General features: G+C 43.1%; 1 protein-coding gene and 1 non-coding gene across 2 annotated transcripts in view; one reads left to right on the top strand and one right to left on the bottom strand.

The window, feature by feature from the left end:
* The window catches only part of LOC120952452 (heterogeneous nuclear ribonucleoprotein 27C), a 214784-nt gene that overhangs the window by 51258 nt on the left and 151232 nt on the right, over window positions 1-12294 (bottom strand). The window lies entirely within an intron of this gene.
* On the top strand, window positions 4857-4929 carry Trnaf-gaa (transfer RNA phenylalanine (anticodon GAA)). The gene has a single exon. It is a non-coding gene; the product is annotated as a tRNA-Phe (tRNA).

The following is a 12294-nucleotide window of genomic DNA, read 5'->3' as shown; positions in this document are numbered from 1 at the left end:
CTTAATGTGTTTTGCCACTAGATGGCGTGACGCGCACGTTCTTCACTATGCAATGTTTCATCTGTACGCGAACGTTTGTTGATGATTTTTATTCCCCCTTTTCCTGTGTGGGTTAATCACGATCAAAAAAAATTAAACATTTGGCGCTAACTCTACCAGACAATACGCCATAAATTACGGTATCTTACTGGGGACCAAGGCTTAAAATGTGTATCAAAATCGCGTGCATAAAATCGTACGATGACACAATCTTCCCCAAAGTCTAGCGCCCCCGTGACAGTGGAGGCGGTTTCTGTAGCACGGCAAGGAAATCAAAGAAGTTTACTTAGTTTCAAATTTCCATTTCGCTTTAAATATCACCTACACAAACACACACAGCCAGTATTCGTTGGGGAAAACCCGCGCAAAACGTGAGCCAGCGAGCTGAAACACAGGACGAACAATTGTTGTCCCCCACTCCCCCGGTACGCCAGTAACAGCCACTTTAATGTTTACGCAAGGTCAAAACATTACAGCACAAGGGGAGGATGCAGACCGGGACAGGATGCTTGGGTGCTAAAATATGGAAAAGTTGTTGTGTCGCTTGTTCATGTATTGCGCCTCTGTGGATCGCCCCTGAAGTGTACGTGGGTAGCGATTCTTTCTGTGGCCCTCCCTTTTCAGTCAGTGCTGTTGTGTCTTGGTGTCAGCCAAACCAGTTGTCGACTGTTTGTGGACACTGTTGCTGTGACCCCTAGAATGAGCGGGGGGGGGGCTCGGAGCGATGTAAGGTAAAATGTTACTATTTAAGCGAAAATTTAAATACAGAAAACTTACACACGGACGCACGCACTGGATCCAGCTCTTTGTGGTCATTTTGTGAACAAAAAAGCAAGTTTGTTTTCACGGGAAAAATACCGTGGAAAGCACAATACTTGCCATTGGATGGAGGTTTTTTTTAGTGGCATGGTGGCACAAAATTTCCATCAAAGTGTTGTGGGTTGGTTTCGTGGAAAATATGTTTGAATTAAAAGTTTTCCCTACCCTGTACCGTGTAGGGTAAGATTTGTTTTTGTTTGTGAAGAAGCAAAATGGAGCCCATCAAACATTTAACGTCCAACGGGTGTGGTTTGGGCAGGATTTTCAGCAAAAGCTCAAGAAGGCAACGTAGCAGGCGGGAGTGAACGTACAACGGTAGTTGCAATATTAGCTACTGCTGCTCCGATTAAGCAAGCCATTGTGTATTTCGGTGAAACTTTGAGCCAAGTTTGAGCTTCGTAAGTTCAACACCATAACTTTCCCTCTCCGCCATCCCTACCTTTCGAAATGGCGTGCTGCTGTCTTCTTCCATGCTGGTGACGCTCTGGTGTCTGGAAATGGTAATGAGCACCGAGCAGTGCAGCACTTGGAGCTGTTCCAATCATTTGAAATTAGCTGCCCTCTCTCTCTCTCTCTCTCTCTCTCTCTCTCTCTCTCTCTCTCCCTGTGTCTCCAAGTGGCATGCATCGTATCGTGGTATCTATTCGAGGTGAAAAATAAAGCAAAAACCTCCGCAACTGGCACTGCCAGCGAGCAATATCACCCCGCTGTACACGAGTTTATTAGCAGAGCTTTCTTCAGTGGAAGGCAGCCGCCGTTTTGTCTTCACTTCTCGGTCGCACAGAGCCGCCACAGAGTTGCCAAGAGAAAGTTTTCCCTTCCCTGCCGTGCTAGCATGAGTGTGTAATAAGTTAAATGACAATTAATGTGCCGTAAGAGTGAATTCATTCCACCGGTGTGGTGCCGAGCGTAAAATATCCTTTTACAAATTGGGGCACAAAAATTGGCTTTTTCGTTACACGGTCCTTCATCTCGCCCATTAGAGGAACTGGAGGTTAGATATGAACATTTTTTTAGACCGAGAGAGAGAGAGGGAGAGAGAGAGAGAGAGAGAGAGAGAGAGAGAGAGAGAGAGTAAAAGAGGAAGAATGAATAGGAAAAAAGCCTCGAGCCGATGTAGCGAAAGACTTTGGAGGACACTTTTAATTGAATTACTTTGTGTCGTCAAAACTTTTCACCCTAGTGCTGATGAGCGGAAAAGTTTCGCTTGACTGTGAGAGGGGGGCACAATATTTTTTGAAGCAACGTCCATAAGTATTAGATCGTGCAGTTTCGCATTAATGGTATCGCCTTGTTAGCCTTGTTGCTTTAAAGCAGCTGCTGTTCCCGCTATCTGTTGGGCGAGCTAGTTTCACCAGCGTCAGCGAAAATAAGTCTTCCCAGGGACGCAAGCACGGGAGTGTGGGCGAGCGTTAAGTAACGCAATATAATACCCGGAGGGGTGGAAAAGGGTAGAAGGGCCGGAATGGTTTTGGTGCCCGGATAAGTTTGGCCGCGTGCTTGCGTACAGGAAGTTTCGTGCGCCCGGTTCGCGTTCGCGTCCTCGGGATGCAACCGATGGAAGGATTAACTGGTGGCAGAAATTTACGAGTTTTGCAATTCGGTTACCGAAACGATCAAGGTGTCAGAAAAGCTGGAAAGCACGAATATCAGACCCACACACGCACACACACATGCACATACACACATACTTGCACAATAAGAAGATACAAGCCGATACAGAGAAGGAAGAAAACTCTGGCACATTTGCTGAAAGCTGCCGCCAGCTCGTTATCAACGTGGTTTCGGGCGTTTATAGTACGGGTGAATGTATATTTTTATTATCGCTTCTTCTTTCACCATTTTGGGGGTATGTGCGTGCGTGTGTGTGTGTGCGTGTGACTTATATCATGAGATTGCGTCTGGGCGGGCAAACATGCTTGGCAAAAGAGTGTAAAAAAGCTCCCGAATAACGGAACTGAACGTTCAGCTTGTTTGCTTGATAAAAAGGGAGTTATCTATCGGAAGGAACAAAGTGTAAGGATTGGTTTTAATATTAGTGAAATTTATTACAAAAGCTTTACCTAAGTATGAATAAGGCCTATATAAAACTTATGATAGAGTGACTCGAACCATAATTGGTATAAATTTTCCAAAGTGACAGCGTTGTAAATAGTTTCTTAGTACATAACATAGACAACGTTCCACTGCTATTGATTATGTTTGGTGTTTGGTTTCAGTGTATTTTTACTAATATTTTTATATGTTTACACTACATCCTTTTAACGAGAAAACATGATTTATATTAAGCAAACAAAAAAAACATCTTCTTTAGTTACTTACGTTGTGTTGTAAAGAGTAGAATGCAACCTACTGCCTAACCATTACCTGATACGATTTGGTGCGAGAAGGTTGGGCCAGCCTTTTCGCTGGAGCAAGTTCACGGAGCGCAAGTGCAAAATATTTACAGCGCAGCACTAACCTGGTAGTGATAAATTTCCTTACGCGTTTACACCACACCCCACAAACACCAACCCTTTTTGGCTCCGAGTTGCCCCACTCACCAGCACGAGCGGGAGATCAGGTCCGAACGTTTGGCCATGCCATTTTGGCCATGCGATTTTTTTGTTTGCTCTTGTTTTTGCTGCACCCGTTTAAGGTTTTGGGAGAAATGTGCGCCAAAAACAAACACACACACACACACCCGTTATCGGGCGCCCGCGCTAGATGGTGCGAATGAATCGGTGCGGTGAAAGTTTTGCTACACTTTGCGAATATTGAAGTCGCTTCCGGTGAGTCGGTTGCATATTGAAATTTTGTGCCAGCAAGCACAGTGTGTGTGTTTTTTGTTTTGTTGATATTTTCTTCAGAGGAAGACACTAAACACCCCATACAATGAAGGAAGGAAGCTCTCTCTCAGCTGAGTCTTGCCATCCGGTTCAGTTGCTTTTAAGAAAATTGGATTGTTTCACCCAAAAAAAGCTGTCCAATGTCCCAAAAACTACTTTTCCCAACTCATAACGGGCTGTGTGAACATAAATCCAGCGCTGGTGGGAATTGATGGGAATTGTGAGTGAACTTCCTGTCGACATACTTAATTCACATTAAAGCCTTGAGTGATGGTAGATTGATTAGCTCGTTTTAAGACATTTGCTGGCAAAAACACCTGTGATGCTAGAGTGATTATTTGTGACTTCAGGAAGCGGTGCTGGAAACAATTGCCTTTCCTTAATGCTTACTCCAGCCACGTGTAGAGCATATACAGCGTAGAGGCGATGTTTTTTTTCCTAATTGCTCCACATCTCCCATCGGCCAGATTCTTTCCACCAGGGCAATATCGCAAGTAGCAGCGCTTTGTTCGCTTGCCAACCGCCAGCGGCGTAAGGGCTTAAATGGTAAACATCTTCTCACCAAGCCTTATCAGGCCAGCGATTTGCCGGCTGCTCTGTGCACCAGCGCTGGCACGGATGAGGAATTTGCTGTTTGATCTTTTGCTTCGCAAAAGTCCGGGGCTGGGCGGACTAGATCCATGGCAGCTAACATCCTAGCTAGCAAAACTGCGCTTGACTTTTATCCTCATCCTCGATGATGGGCAGTGTGTGTTCTGCTCAGTGCTCAGCTTAATTGTGTGCTCCTGGTAATGATTCGGGGCGTTTGCTGGCAGCGGATTGCGTTGATTGCATCCGCTAAGCCATTGCCGTCTACTGTTGCCCCATTACAGCGCCCATTGGAAGGCGTTCGTCAGTGTATAGCTGCTCCTGTTACTCTTTGAGCTATTTGCTAATCAGTTGACCTAATGCCGCTTAGCGTCAGGGCTATGGGCAGCATCTTGCGTTTAATTGTGCGTGATTAAACCCGTGTGTTTGTGTGTGTGTGTGTGTGTGTTGACGATCGGCAAACGCAAAGTAACTGAGAGTCATTGATAAGGCGAACGGAAGGTAATAACTAGGCGCATCGTTGCAGTTAAATCGTAATCGCAACTTGCTGCATCGGGTAATAATGCACACCTGAACACATCAGCCGAAATAGCTCAGTTGGGAGAGCGTTAGACTGAAGATCTAAAGGTCCCCGGTTCAATCCCGGGTTTCGGCAGCAGGTAAAGAGCCGCGCACATTCTTTTGCTTCGATTTATTGTATTTTATGGAATAAATTCCCATTTGACAGGAGTTTTTTTTTCAATTTTCAATACAATTTGGTAACGTTAAAACATAAATACATGTATGAAAATCAATAACCATGTCTTGTTCCAAGCATTAAATATCCTTTTATTATAACCCACAATGAAATGATCGTTTGATGTGACCCCGCTTCACCAAATCAACCGTTAAGTCGGCTTAGGGCAATTAAATTGAAATTATCACCAACTAAACCGATAATGAGGGTTTAATCATACTGAATACATCAAAAGCGTTCGCTGCGCGTTGCTCTGTACATCGTTGCGGTGCTGGTGTATCAGTCCCGTCAGCTGTCTCACTAAGGGCGAACCGTTCGATAAGCCACTCGGGGGTTTGCACGAACGTACGCTAACAGCTAGTGACTGCTTTCCTTCTCTTTCTCGTGTTTGTAGCAGTTGTCCTGCTAGTCGCTAAGCAGTAGTCATTCTCGTATCGTTTCTACGCAGCCCTTGGCTGCTGCACCAATTTGCAGAGCAATAAATGTCGCTTTTCGATTTGGCAGTTGGTGGCGGTCACACCAGGGTGGGGGCACCCTCAGACGGCAGTGGTCCGGTTGTAGTGGTTTGACAGATGAAAATTAAATTGTCATCAGGAACGTGTTTTCGGGCTGATTGGTCCAAGGGCGGTCGGACGGTTGAATGCGAAACTGAAGCGAGAGCCATTCGACTGCGATCGGATTACGCGTGCCGGGCGCTTTTGCGAACTTTGACATAGAAGGCTAGCTCCGTTCGGTTAGCTGATACAGTGGGACGAGCGCTATGCAAAAGGCAAAGTTAAGCTTTCTTTAATGCATGGCGTGCCGAACGTGTGTCATCTGTGTTAAATACCGTTTGGTTTTGCTATATTCGAAAAGAATTGATACGCATATTTATGCTTGCCAATAGAAGCGCTTTTTTTGTGCTTATGTTAGTATTAATATTAATTTTAAGATGTTAATATATTAAATAATATAATTGAACCTTTTCAACTGTAAAACTTGAGACTCCAAAGAGATTTATGCATTTTTTTTCAATGCACAAAGTTGAAGCTGCTCTCTTTCTAAAAGCTTTAAATTGAAGCATTATCCCTCACTGTGCTTATAAATCGAGCGATTGAATTGGCAAATGTTCATCCAGCATCTTCATTGCCTTCCCGATGCCATGGTGCATGATCTCAGCCATGCTGCCTCAACTCGACTAGCACCAACCGATCCATTCAATTTACGAATCAATCACTCGCGCGTTGAACGATACCCATCAAAAAGTGTAGAGCATTTGGGTAAAAAATGGCACGCCACGTACTTTGCAATCTCCTACTGGAACATGCTAATTGTTTCGCGTTTCTGGCTCGTTGGCGTCTAGTGATGGGTTTCATACATACAAAAAAAAAAAAACAGTTGAAAACGAGGTCGATTACTTGAGAATGCTGCATGCAAGTTACGAGTGTATCTGTTTTTTTGTTTGCGTTTTTGTGTTCTTCCCAAAATGGATGGAGTGAATGAAACAGTAAAGGTTTGCTTGTTACAATACCAAGTTGCATCCGAAAGCATGCTTCAAAATCAATTTAAAGCACTGTGGCTGGTATTATTGAATCCGTTCGTAGCGGGAACGTACGGCGCTCACATGAAATTTTAGGGATGGCAACACATTTCTTGAGCTCGGTCATACAACGCCGCGGTGAATAACTGTAGCAACCATCTAGTACGTTAGGAAAATGAGTGTCGGGACGTACGCCGCCGCTACGAACGGATTCAATAATACCAGCCTGTATCTTACATATTAACACCGTGAGTGACTGAAAAGTAAGACAATTTTGATTTCTCCTACACATTGCATACATAATGGTGATGATAACACGTGTAGAAATTAACACTTCATAATGAACTAATGTCACAAAAAAGCTGCCACTTCGTAGGAACCACACACTTTCAACCGGAACGACTGAAAGTAATCAACTTCAACGTTTGGTTGTTGTTTTTTTGCTTTGTTTGGCTAGTGAACGACGTGCGTTCCAATCAGCAGCGCCGCTACACGTGCGCTCGTGATGAGTGGATGATTGCGGGAGCAAAATTAAATGTCTTTCGATAGTAGAAAGCCTCACTCGAAGTCCACCCGCAAAGGATGGTCATCGTGATGATGATGATGATGATGATGATGATGATGACATCTGAAGCTGACAAGCACGACTGTAAAAAAGCATTCTGATGGGGGTCTAAAGGTTTTTTGTGTGTGTACGCTGCGCCTAGCTGCCTAGCTTCCCATGTCTGTCCAGTTAGCGAGCCGATGGCATTGCTTGGTAGTGTGTGTGTTTTTTTCTTCTTTGTTTATGTTACGCCTGAGTGATGATAAAAATTTTAAAGCGCTAATCGAAATGTCGAGCACGTCCATTCATCAGCATGCCGTATATCCGTGTGCAGCGGTTCGTGATGGGTTCATTTGGATCCGGCGGGGGTTTTTTTTTCGTTATATAAAAGCATAAGGCGGCAAGAATGTCCGTTGACGATAGGAGGACATGCACATTCTTCAACTGTATGACACTGTTGATTGGATGAAGTGCATAAATAAAAACGAAGCGTTAGCATTATTCATGGCATGGCCAGGGTACGTTCGTTGCATTTTTAGTGAACATGATAAAACGTTTAGTTTTTTACGACATTGCTGAATAATGGGATCATCGTGCTCGTGCTCTCTTAATCAACTGCAAGAGGAACGGTTCTTTTTTTGCACATTGAAAGCACATCAGCTGTAGCGTTTTTGGGGGTTTGCAATCAAAATGAAGTGCATTATCATACTCTTCTACAGAAGTCTTTGCTATTATCTTTGCTCTATAAACAAGATAGTTGTATCTCAATTGTTGTTTTAAAGATAAGTTGCCAGCACTGAATGTGTTCCTACAGTTTGTTTCATCGTCTTGCATGCACACAAACTGCTTGCCAAGCATTTAGCATACACTCCTACTCACTACCAAAAACGTGCCAATGCCACTTCACGCTTCAAACAGCATGGTTTAGTACGCATGGAAGCAAAATTTGTCTGCATCCACTACCCGCGGGCGAAAATCATCCGGTTCATGGTTATGATTTGCAGCGATAAAGAAAATACTCATTCATTCATCCAACAATAAATTGCTCAAAAGAACAACGTTGCCTGTTTTCTTCCAACCTAATCAAACCAACCTATCGTATTGACGCTTTCGGTGTACGGTTTCAAATTGCCAGAATGAAACGCCATCCGATCAGAACGCTACTGTGGAGGTGCTTTTTTAAAGCACGTGTTTTGTCTGCTTCCTTTTGCTGCCTCTGGATGCATTGCAAGCTCAAGTGGAACACGCTCGGGAAAGTAAATAAAGCTGCATATGCCGTGTGGAAAGTGTGCATAAAATCGATTAAAACTTGGTTCCCGTAGTGCGTCGATACCCTGCGTACACACACTGTTGTTACAACGAGGTGCGTGTAGCCGCTGTGCGTGGAGCCATGTTTGCAGGTACCGTAGCGGGTCGTTTCGAGGCTTTGGTTCGTATTTTTTGGGGAAATTTAATTTCCTCTCGGCTCGATGGAGCGTACGATCGAAATCCTCGGGTGTAGCTTTTTGCATGACTGGGTTGACTGTTTTCTCTCCCTTCCTTTCTTCGTTGGTGTTACTGCCGAAGCTAAAACGCAATCCATGTGCCGTAACTGGTGACTGTTTGACTGGTTTTGCGCAATCTGTGCCGTTTGATTTGATTGGGAGGGGTGTTGGTTGGTTGTTTTTTTTTAGAAAGCGGAAATTGGTTCAGACGGTTTGGGAAAGTTGTTGCTTGTGGGCCAGGAGTGGTATGTTACCCTTCATTAGTTTGTTATAACAGGTTTATAATCACGCACTTAAAGATGCACAAACTTTTTGCAGGATTCGATTTGTGCGTGTTGCTTCCATAAAATGCTAATTAAGCGGTTTGAATAATTCCGCAGAAAAGTACGTTGCAGCAAACAAGGCACTAGGCGTCTCCATGGAAAACTTTATTTAATTCACAGAAACAACCATGCTTCTCCATCAACATGTGGGATCATATCGCAAGCAGTACCGGCAAGAGATTCATTTTGGATTGAATTTGATTGCATCGCTGCACGTTTTAATGTACATAATAATTTTAATTTTTTCAATGGAAATTATTAAATTATTAAATGTTTGCCATTTATTATGTTTTTTTTTATAGTGGAGTTTTAAGCTATAGTATAGGAAAATATTTATTTATTTATTTATTTAAATCATATGTTAATCATAATGTAAATCATAGTTATTAAATACCAGAAACCTTTACTTTCATGAAGAGCAAACACAAGTCTGCGGCATTTACATTCTGTTATAAAACTTCAGTTGATATTATAAATAATGAAAATTAAAGCTAGAAAAAATACAACATCTTTTTCAAAGCTTGTAGTGTGAAACAAAAATCCATGGCATCGTTATACACTAACATATTGAAAGTAATAATATGAAACTTTTCCTTAAAAAAAGAACGTTTGTAGTATTAAAACAAAAGCACAAAAAAATGAAGCTATTCATTTTGCAAACTCATCGATAAATGATTAGGACCGTGATTGTGAACGTCAGTGCGCAGGATTGTTTCGCTATGGGGTCGCAAATGGACCTTCCGTTTTATTGGGCCAAAATCGAAAATCCACATTCGTTTCGTTGTGTGGGATGCGTTTTTAATACAAGCCCGAAGATTTGAGAATGATATTTGGAAACCTTTCATTCTAGCTTAGGTTTATTTATGCTAGCTCCCCCCCGGGGGAGAAGCGAAAGCAAACGAGCCGGATCGTTTTCCAGCATTGCTTGAACAAAAGCTCCGTAAGAACGGGGTTTTGAAATGTAGAAAAAATGGGCAAACGAAATCAATGGAAACAAGTGTGTGAGAGGGAGAGAGAGAGTATGGTTTCAAGGTTATACCGCAAGAGAGATAGAGCGATGCATAGCAATAATATTCCCACAGATCGAAAGATAAATAATCGAAAGAGGAATACAATTGTATAATATCCTTTTTTGCTCATTTTTTTTTAGTTCAAAAACAGAAGTATTCGATTTTATTCAATTTTTCGTTTAGCGATTGTGCAGAGCAAGGTTATGCAGTGATTCAGTTGAAAAGTAGAGGAAGAAACGAGATACGTTAAACTCATCAGAAAGGATAAAAAGTGCAATAATGCAGTGGTTTCAATGTATACTTTTTTCGTCATCGTCTGTTTATCTTGCAGTGGTTTGCACACCAACTTAGGGAAAAACGCTCTAGCTGGGCAGAGGAAACGGACACGACTTCGCTTCAGGGCCAGTGAATAAGTTTTGTGGCCAGTAAATAGTGTGCCCTTCATCGGACCGGTGGGTGCAACGGCGAGAGAGAGAGAGAGAGAGAAGAAATAAAGAACGAGAGAGCTTAACACAGGATAAAACACGCCGAAAAGAAAAGAACGCAACGCAAAAGGGAAAACTTTATAACCGCCCTGGACATTCCAAACCCGGGCAATTCTTCCGGGACCGGAGGAGCTGCACAAAAAAAAAGGGTGCCTTTCGAGATGAAATGAGAAAACTTTCCAACGCTTCCAAACGTTCGCCAGCTAGAATGGGTGAGAAATTATGAGCTACCCGAACGCTGAAAACCAATACCCAAGTGCCCCCGTATAGCATGCAGTGCAGTGGCCACTGTGCAAATGAAACTATACGGCAAAGGTGGTAAGAGCATTACTTGGGGAAACTGATTTTCGGCACATCGTTGCCGGAATGCTTTGGCCTTCTTGTGACTTATGAAATGAATGCGGTGTTTTTCCCGATTTATATTTCCTAGTGGAAGCAGAAGGTGGTCGTTATGGACGGCAACTCAATGCTCAAGGAGAGGGAAGTGTGGCTGGGCCAGTGTGTTTGTGGGTAATGCATCCTTCTTCTTCTTTTTCTGTTGCACTGCGAAGGGAAACTTTTCCATCAAACACCCTTATTAGTGTTGCTGTTTTCCGGGAGGGACTCTCCAGCGATGAGAACACAATTTATGTCAAAGTTTATTAGATTCTTTATAGAGCTGGCAGTGATGTAGTTTGAGGTTGTGTGCTAGGTGCTTTCACGCACACTATGCTTTGGATGTTTTTGCACAACATGTGATGGTGGTTGAGTTCTCTGTAAATGAGGTAAAAATGTAGCATTGGAGTTGCTTTCAATGCTATAAACATAAAAAATTATTTAAAAAAAACATTAATTCTTTCATCCACCAAGACTCTCTTGGTGGCATGTTCTTGTCCTAGAAAGTGCCAACATGCAAGGATGAAGAGAAAACTCAATCAAGAAAGTTGTAGCGAGCGGGTTCGGAAGAAGCTTCATTGTCATTTCACCATCCAGGCTACGTGTCAACCGGCCAGCCGCGGGACTCGTTCGCCAGTCATTAGTATCTTGTTGTGAAGGCAATTAATGAGCAACAGTTCGGCGGGTGCTGCACGGGGATGGGGCCGTGTCACCGTTCTCGCCCCCCCCCCCCGTTTGCTCCCGGATCACTATCAAACGAACCATATTTGCAGAAATCGAAATAAATCAACCGTTTCACGTGCGTGGTGGTGTAGCTCGCCGATAATTGAATGATCGATTTAGTTGCGGAACAGTCGTTTCGATGTGGGCAGCTCTCTCTAATGGGGGTGAGCGCTTGGACATCGGACATTGGAGCGGGTAAAATTGAATTATGGCCCCAAAAGTTCACTAATGAGCCGTTTTGAAGAAGGAAGTCGTGCGCAACGAGCTTTTTACAGTAAATTAGTAGCTTAATCATATTAAGCGTTTGTGAAGGAAAGTAAACCGAACCGAACTTTTACCGAAGTGAACATGAAGTTTTAATGTTGTTAGTAGTTTCTGTTCTGAACATTCTATAGAATTTTACTATAACAAATAAACTTACTCATTTGCCTAAATTATACTTAACAACATGGCACTCAATGGCATTTTCGTGTAATATTTAAATTAAAAAAGGTAAAAGTTTACAACAGTTTCAATATCATCTTCAGCCTGCTATTTATTTTGCACTATTTTCTGCAAAAGCAATTGTGATAAACGATCAGAAAAGCCTTTTTCGTCACAGTGTGCCATTCGAATGTATCGATTCAAAAGTGAAGCTAATGTGCAAGCTCGTCCAAGCGCCCCCCGGGCTGCTAATTAAATAGCAATTAGCCAGCCAAGCCCCGCACGCCTACTGCGACTCCCGCACCGTGCTTCGGGCGTGTTTCTTACCTGTGGCTGTGTGTATGGCAGCATGATAACGGTCCTCGGTGTGTACTGTTTTGCGGAAGTTTTGCGCTACG

Source organism: Anopheles coluzzii, chromosome 2 (assembly GCF_943734685.1).
Source record: "Anopheles coluzzii chromosome 2, AcolN3, whole genome shotgun sequence".
NCBI classification, from domain to species: domain Eukaryota; kingdom Metazoa; phylum Arthropoda; class Insecta; order Diptera; family Culicidae; genus Anopheles; species Anopheles coluzzii.
The sequence above is the reverse complement of the archived record's forward strand: the minus strand, read 5'-3'. Positions and strand labels throughout refer to the sequence as shown.